This window comes from Bombus huntii, unplaced genomic scaffold (genome assembly GCF_024542735.1).
Source record: "Bombus huntii isolate Logan2020A unplaced genomic scaffold, iyBomHunt1.1 ctg00000066.1, whole genome shotgun sequence".
NCBI lineage: Eukaryota > Metazoa > Arthropoda > Insecta > Hymenoptera > Apidae > Bombus > Bombus huntii.
In genome coordinates this window covers 813,835-823,220 of record NW_026099325.1, presented here as the reverse complement: position 1 = coordinate 823,220, position 9,386 = coordinate 813,835, and the positions used below count along the sequence as shown (strand labels likewise).

General features: G+C 35.7%; 1 long non-coding RNA gene across 1 annotated transcript in view; it reads right to left on the bottom strand.

The window, feature by feature from the left end:
- Window positions 1-894: 894 nt before the first annotated feature.
- Window positions 895-9,386, bottom strand: part of LOC126876143 (uncharacterized) — a 41,904-nt gene continuing 33,412 nt past the window's right edge. Inside the window, exon 4 of the long non-coding RNA XR_007693950.1 lies at window positions 895-2,125. This is a non-coding gene — a long non-coding RNA (uncharacterized LOC126876143). The remainder of the gene's footprint in view (window positions 2,126-9,386) is intronic.

The window sequence follows — 9,386 nt, the reverse complement described above, 5'->3', positions numbered from 1 at the left end:
CATACTTGTTTAGATGCCTTTCGCAATATGACTTTCCCATAGAGCAGGTGGCTTATTACAAAATTCACGTCATAAATGTAATTTTCTTCAACTTCCAAAGCAAAAGTTATAAGTGTCCACCCAGGAATACCCAACATTTTGAAACACTTAAATAATACAAATTTCATATTTGGGTATTACATATTTCTAACAATTGAACACTACCATGCTTACCATGCTTTCATTAGCATGCTTAAAATGACTTTATATTGAAATTATTTGTATGGTATGCCCATTTCCTTATCACCCTTTATTTTTCTTTCTCCTTCTGCAGAAGAGTTAAGACTATTTGTATCCTCCCTATATTTGTCTATTATACATCCTACATACTTTCGCAAATAACAAAAAATAGCAAGGTCAGATATAGCTTCAATGTATACGGTCATCACAATGAAATGTGAATTACCTTCGGCAGATCTAAAATATTAAACGTGAAACGATGATCTTAATTTGGAATAGATTATAGATACACAATCTGTTCGTTTTTTCCTTTCTTAGCAATGATCTGTTCCATTGTCAAACAAGTATTTCACTCCGTAGCCGGATGAAATGCAAATTTATATCGTATTATGCTTATCATTATACTGCAAGTACTTTGAATCACTGAAATTGCAGAACCATTTCCTGTTATTGAATGCAAAACATACAGCACGAACACGTTTTCCATTATCAAAAAACGCCATACAAATGTCTCATCCATTGTATTAAAGTGATAAGAGATAGACACAGCACCAAGCCTGCAGCTTATAATACAACAATTTGCACCAGTTTCTCAATTTTCCCCAATTATATTCAATGTTTACAATAATTATCCTTCATATAAAATTGTTACCTTTATCCAGTGCATACCACCTCTCTCCCCCTCTTTAAAAATATGACCTTTTTCAACTTAATGTCTCCCAAAAACGGATTTAGCAGAAAGTATACGACATATATAACGATCCAATTAGAAACTACCAGAGCATGTGTATTTTAAGCGGATCTTTAAACGTCGATTAAACGCGTTCTCTATCCAATCCTGGCTGAAACATAATTACTCGCACCCCCAGTAACCCACCTCTAAGTCATTCCAATCAACGTACCATGCAAACACGAATCCAACGCGTTCCAGGAATACAAACAACTGCCTGTAGCTGTTTAGCTGTACGCGACGAGTATAATTATTTCGGGTACTCCTCCAGTACAAAACAGACACCCAAACGACATTATTTCAACACAAAAATATTTAAAACAATAGTTATAAAAGCATGATACTTAATACCGCGCTTGACATCAGGTATAATAAAAATAAATTTCTTCAAAAAAATTTCAAGTTAAATCTTAAGCTTGTGTAATTATATCAAACTTGTTCAATTGACAATGAGCAATTTCCATCGTGTTTTGACAACTGACTCATCGCTGATGTATTTCCTCGGAATCGAAAAAGGAATGTGCATAATTTTGTCCTCCGTCAACACTCAAAATATTATCTGCATGCTATACTCAGGGATTCAATTTTATATTACGTTGCCTCATGTTCCATCACTGCTTTCCTACTATCAGTCACTTGAACGGTAATATAAACCAGTCTTTTATTTCCTATACTATTCCGCATAACATTTATCAGGAACAATACATTTTATTTGTTAATCTAACTAGATGCGAAGTTCCTCATTTGTCCTAATATCAATCAATGAATAAGTGAATTGAAATCTGTGAAAATAATGTAAAATCGGAAAATAAGGATAGAAATCTTTTCCCGATTACTTACAATTTATTAATATTAAATTGAATATACAAATATAAATTGGACAGGAAACGATATTTATTTAACGGAAACTAAATGCAATACTCGTATCTATATCAAATAACTTTACAGTTATTTGACCACTCTCGTCACAACGAATCTAACACACACACACACTCTCTCTCTCTCTAACAACTCTATCAATTCTCACGACTCTACTCTTCGACGACTCGATACCTCTAACGACTCTACTCTTCGACGACTCAATTAGCTCTGATTCTCGCAACACGCACACTTTTCGACTCGCCTTGCGTAGCGAAACCGTCCTTCTTCTAACGTTGTCTATTGTTTCCCTCATACCTAAGTAAGAACTACCAACTACGTGCCTTTATTCACGTAGGCACTCTTGCATGTAAACGAAGTACAGAAACACGACGTACACGGTTTCTCCATATTCAACTGATTTCTAATTCGAATTACTTTACGATATTACAATAAGTATCTAGTAATACGACTTCCGAACCTACGTAATTATTGCAATGATTGTTAAATTTCAAAGCAATTTCCTATCCATGTTAAACATATTACGTATATGTGCGTGTCTATTATTTCGATTAGTTGCTCTACTTGCGGTAGTTCGCCATTCTGGACCATCTAGACTCAACAAAGATGCATTCAATTTACTCCATACCTCAAAAAGCTCTGTAGCGGCATAAGAGTTAGAATTTGCTTCAAACCATGTTGTTGTTTTGCTTCGGAATATCGAGAGGAATTGTAAGGAATTATAAACTCCGGGGAAAACAATGGTGCCGCTACGTGTAACCGTAAAACAAGACGAATTTGTATCTTTTGACCTTCTTCTGACGATTGTGACTAAACGAACGTGATCGCAAACGATTCAGTATAAACTGTGACTAAACGTCTGTATAGATATCGTTTCGCGACAAGATCTGTTTTAAATACACTAACGAGTACACATATTGGTAGTCTCATTATTCGATCCCCTACAGCTCTTATTAAGGAAGATAGAGGCCTGTGACATTATTCAGCTTGGCCAACATTGAACAGGGCATATTGATAAGCCAGAGTAACTAACATACAACCTTTTTTTTTTTTTTTTTTTTTTTACGTGGAGAAATCCTCATGGACACTCCGCTGTTGCAGTAATTGCGTAACAGCAGAGTAGTGTCGGACTCTTACCGACTAAAACTCCACGATGACCACCCGACGCGTATGACAGAGGTGCTCCAGGATTCTCTTATGAATTAACTTCAGTTGCACCCCCTTCACGCGTTCTCTAGTTCTAGCCAGTCCTAATATTTCCTGACTATTGAATTGGCGTTAGGGGGGGCCATTACCCCTAGCGCTGTCTCTCCTTATTGATATTCACCGGAGGCTTGTCTTGTGTGCTTCGACAACTCCCATACAACCTGGTGGTACAAGCTATGAAAAAACTTTCCCGGACATGAGAAAACACATTTGCCCAGATAACGTACGAAAGGTATTAGAGCCCACCAAATAAGATTTGCTACAATTAGCTGTAGTTCGTCACAATAAGCCTATGAGTATCGCGCGTCAGACGATTTTCGAATTAGTTGATGCTTGGATGTTCAAGATACGGAAGTGTGGAGAGATGAGACGTTTATGTACAACTTGATCATGGTGCAACCCATTCGTCAGCCAGAAAACTTCATGCACGATTTTCTAAAAAGAAACACATTTCCCCCCTTCCTTATGCCGTACCAATCCTCTCTCGTCGCTCCTTATCTCATACACAGACAGGCCAAATAATGTTGCCGATGACGGCCAACAGCCTGGGTACATGTACGGGTCTCTTGCCTGCGACAGAATTTTGTTATGTGTAGTATGCGGGGCAGGAAAGCACTTTTGCCATTAATATGAACTAGAAGATTGCAGAAAAATTGTAAACATTTTCCAAATTTTATTAATTTCATTTCATTTCTTAAAGTCTACAAAACTGTTAATCAACATTAAGCAAATATACAAAATCTTGACGTACAGAATAATGGAGCGAATATTAGAAACGATACTACTAAATCTACAAGCTAAAATGTACTATACAAATTTTCTTTAAAATATAAGACATGCAAAGTATATATTTCTGAAGTTAAAAAATATCGGATCAAACACTCTTCGAACATACTTCGAACGCTCATTATTACGTATATTACCAAACCAATGCATACAATATAATATATAAACTAAGCCAACGAAAGGCGCAGAGACTGGAGAACATGGGGTCCCCGAGCGTGCAGTACGCTTCAGCATCGTTGCGAACACCAACTCCCTCCGCTTGTCCCAATGCCATCTCGAACGGTGAGACTGCAACCAGAAAATATCCATATATACATCAAGATAGTAATGCAATTTCTATTCTTGCAGCACCGACGTAATACGCGGTGCTCCGTAATCGCTCGAGATTCCATATAGTTGTTGAAATTTCTACGCATTTGGTAGATAAAACGTTGCGAGAAATCCTCTTGTCACAGTTAGGTCTTCCAAACCTGATCGCTTGCATTTTTCCCGCTACTTCAGCGTTGCAACGTTACTTTTATTTCTGCCAACTTAGACACGACATCGTCTGAACTGCCCAATTCAGGACACGATGGCTCCTCCCGGGGATTCTGTTGAGACGATCCCGGATTTTCCGTGTCCTCACCATTGTAGAGCTCATAATTTGTATAATTTACCTTCTTCTTCAAGCATTGTTTTTTAAATTTCTGCCATTTTGAAGCTGCTGATAATCGCCGGATGCGTAAATCATTTTTAGCTTTGGAAAGAGCGCACGTCAGCATTGCTTCAATCCGTAAATCGCGTCTGCGCTTTCGGCGACACTTTGATCTTTTGCGGCGAACTTCGTCAATCCAAGTTAGTAACCGTTCAGTTTCTGGCTTGTCGGCGTTAGTTTTCGAAAGTCCCTTCTTTGTCCTCGCCATGCTTTCTCAATTATTTCACCTAATTATTGAGTAAGTAAAAAGTATACCAACCTGTATCCGGCTCCTGTTTGTTGTAGAACAATACAGAAGAGATTCACACAACTGCACACAAAGGATTTGAAACCACCGAGCAAAACACCCTCCTCACAGCACAGTCGTAAGATGACTAAGGGAAGTCTACGCTGCGCGTCTGAAGTCCGCTGTCTATACCCCCTCCTCTGTCTTTATGACGTAGTCTTACGCGCGAAAATGGAAACTAGTTCCGTGTAAAATCTTACGTTGGCCTTACATTCTCAGAAATTTTGAAAAATTCTTTAATCCAATTAATTTTTAAATATATGTGCGACAATTTTAATGCTAAATTTTATATATTTTGTACATTATATTAAAATTCTTCATTTACAGGAAATAATCAATAGCGTATGAAGGTGTACTGCACGTATTATTTGGCACGTACATTAATGTTGATGCAAGAATAATTATTCCAATGATTTTAGGTTACACACATAATAGATAAAGTAGGCTGTAGACTATGAAATTCGTATGAAATAAGCAGAGAATAGTAACTAAATAAATGTATATGTATATCGAACATAAATCTTGTAAAAATAATATATTAAATTACATTCAAATCAAATATATAAACAAGATCTGTTGACTTTTAATTATTTTTTTGAAGCACTAGTATCAAATAAAATTGCGTCATATAAAAATGTCATCCCGAAACACAGTTTAACGTGATACAATTGTATTACTTTAATTTAAGCAGAAAATATCTAATCATATTTAACAATTTTGAAAAACATACCTCTACTAAACTATCATTATCTTTTCCTATACCATCGGCAAGGCCCTGAACAGCAAGCAGTTCAGCGGTTGTTAAATAACTAGCCAATTGTTCTCGAACTACATTTACTTCTCCCTGATACATAAAATCAACCAATGCAGCCTAATCATCGAATTTTACATTATTATTATATATTATAACAGGATGCTGACATGGATTTTCGTAAAATAGAATAAGTATCATTTACAAAATATATGTTAACAGTAACAAATTATTAAATTCTTAATTTCACTTTACCTTAAATAAATCTCTAAAATATGTACTACATGCAGATAATAGCAGTTTGTCTGCTCTTATTCCTTTTTCCTTCGCAGCTTAAATTTACATCAACGAGATCTTCTTCGGTTCTCAGCGTATCAAAAGCACAAGTAATATGTTTTAAGTAATTATTCCACCTAAGAGAAAACTGTTTAATCCGTAAAACAATTATATTAAATTTGCAATTTTCAATCTGAAAAACATTTGACTTCAATGAGTATATTTTGATTTTTACCTGCCGGAAAACTGATGGAACAAAAATTTGTTACAACTATCATGTACTTATGTAATTAAAACAAGACAAAGCTTTTATAAATATAAAAATTGTCATAAATATTTTGACGCAACGCATTTGAACATTTTATGACTCATTGTATTAACACCACATTATTTCTTTTTTTGCGAGTATAATAAAAGCAATAATATTTAAACAATACATACTTGTTTAGATGCCTTTCGCAATATGACTTTCCCATAGAGCAGGTGGCTTATTACAAAATTCACGTCATAAATGTAATTTTCTTCAACTTCCAAAGCAAAAGTTATAAGTGTCCACCCAGGAATACCCAACATTTTGAAACACTTAAATAATACAAATTTCATATTTGGGTATTACATATTTCTAACAATTGAACACTACCATGCTTACCATGCTTTCATTAGCATGCTTAAAATGACTTTATATTGAAATTATTTGTATGGTATGCCCATTTCCTTATCACCCTTTATTTTTCTTTCTCCTTCTGCAGAAGAGTTAAGACTATTTGTATCCTCCCTATATTTGTCTATTATACATCCTACATACTTTCGCAAATAACAAAAAATAGCAAGGTCAGATATAGCTTCAATGTATACGGTCATCACAATGAAATGTGAATTACCTTCGGCAGATCTAAAATATTAAACGTGAAACGATGATCTTAATTTGGAATAGATTATAGATATACAATCTGTTCGTTTTTTCCTTTCTTAGCAATGATCTGTTCCATTGTCAAACAAGTATTTCACTCCGTAGCCGGATGAAATGCAAATTTATATCGTATTATGCTTATCATTATACTGCAAGTACTTTGAATCACTGAAATTGCAGAACCATTTCCTGTTATTGAATGCAAAACATACAGCACGAACACGTTTTCCATTATCAAAAAACGCCATACAAATGTCTCATCCATTGTATTAAAGTGATAAGAGATAGACACAGCACCAAGCCTGCAGCTTATAATACAACAATTTGCACCAGTTTCTCAATTTTCCCCAATTATATTCAATGTTTACAATAATTATCCTTCATATAAAATTGTTACCTTTATCCAATGCATACCACCTCTCTCCCCCTCTTTAAAAATATGACCTTTTTCAACTTAATGTCTCCCAAAAACGGATTTAGCAGAAAGTATACGACATATATAACGATCCAATTAGAAACTACCAGAGCATGTGTATTTTAAGCGGATCTTTAAACGTCGATTAAACGCGTTCTCTATCCAATCCTGGCTGAAACATAATTACTCGCACCCCCAGTAACCCACCTCTAAGTCATTCCAATCAACGTACCATGCAAACACGAATCCAACGCGTTCCAGGAATACAAACAACTGCCTGTAGCTGTTTAGCTGTACGCGACGAGTATAATTATTTCGGGTACTCCTCCAGTACAAAACAGACACCCAAACGACATTATTTCAACACAAAAATATTTAAAACAATAGTTATAAAAGCATGATACTTAATACCGCGCTTGACATCAGGTATAATAAAAATAAATTTCTTCAAAAAAATTTCAAGTTAAATCTTAAGCTTGTGTAATTATATCAAACTTGTTCAATTGACAATGAGCAATTTCCATCGTGTTTTGACAACTGACTCATCGCTGATGTATTTCCTCGGAATCGAAAAAGGAATGTGCATAATTTTGTCCTCCGTCAACACTCAAAATATTATCTGCATGCTATACTCAGGGATTCAATTTTATATTACGTTGCCTCATGTTCCATCACTGCTTTCCTACTATCAGTCACTTGAACGGTAATATAAACCAGTCTTTTATTTCCTATACTATTCCGCATACCATTTATCAGGAACAATACATTTTATTTGTTAATCTAACTAGATGCGAAGTTCCTCATTTGTCCTAATATCAATCAATGAATAAGTGAATTGAAATCTGTGAAAATAATGTAAAATCGGAAAATAAGGATAGAAATCTTTTCCCGATTACTTACAATTTATTAATATTAAATTGAATATACAAATATAAATTGGACAGGAAACGATATTTATTTAACGGAAACTAAATGCAATACTCGTATCTATATCAAATAACTTTACAGTTATTTGACCACTCTCGTCACAACGAATCTAACACACACACACTCTCTCTCTCTCTGACAACTCTATCAATTCTCACGACTCTACTCTTCGACGACTCGATACCTCTAACGACTCTACTCTTCGACGACTCAATTAGCTCTGATTCTCGCAACACGCACACTTTTCGACTCGCCTTGCGTAGCGAAACCGTCCTTCTTCTAACGTTGTCTATTGTTTCCCTCATACCTATGTAAGAACTACCAACTACGTGCCTTTATTCACGTAGGCACTCTTGCATGTAAACGAAGTACAGAAACACGACGTACACGGTTTTTCCATTTTCAACTGATTTCTAATTCGAATTACTTTACGATATTACAATAAGTATCTAGTAATACGACTTCCGAACCTACGTAATTATTGCAATGATTGTTAAATTTCAAAGCAATTTCCTATCCATGTTAAACATATTACGTATATGTGCGTGTCTATTATTTCGATTAGTTGCTCTACTTGCGGTAGTTCGCCATTCTGGACCATCTAGACTCAACAAAGATGCATTCAATTTACTCCATACCTCAAAAAGCTCTGTAGCGGCATAAGAGTTAGAATTTGCTTCAAACCATGTTGTTGTTTTGCTTCGGAATATCGAGAGGAATTGTAAGGAATTATAAACTCCGGGGAAAACAATGGTGCCGCTACGTGTAACCGTAAAACAAGACGAATTTGTATCTTTTGACCTTCTTCTGACGATTATGACTAAACGAACGTGATCGCAAACGATTCAGTATAAACTGTGACTAAACGTCTGTATAGATATCGTTTCGCGACAAGATCTGTTTTAAATACACTAACGAGTACACATATTGGTAGTCTCATTATTCGATCCCCTACAGCTCTTATTAAGGAAGATAGAGGCCTGTGACATTATTCAGCTTGGCCAACATTGAACAGGGCATATTGATAAGCCAGAGTAACTAACATACAACCTTTTTTTTTTTTTTTTTTTTTTACGTGGAGAAATCCTCATGGACACTCCGCTGTTGCAGTAATTGCGTAACAGCAGAGTAGTGTCAGACTCTTACCGACTAAAACTCCACGATGACCACCCGACGCGTATGACAGAGGTGCTCCAGGATTCTCTTATGAATTAACTTCAGTTGCACCCCCTTCACGCGTTCTCTAGTTCTAGCCAGTCCTAATATTTCCTGACTATTGAATTGGCGTTAGGGGGGGCCATTACCCC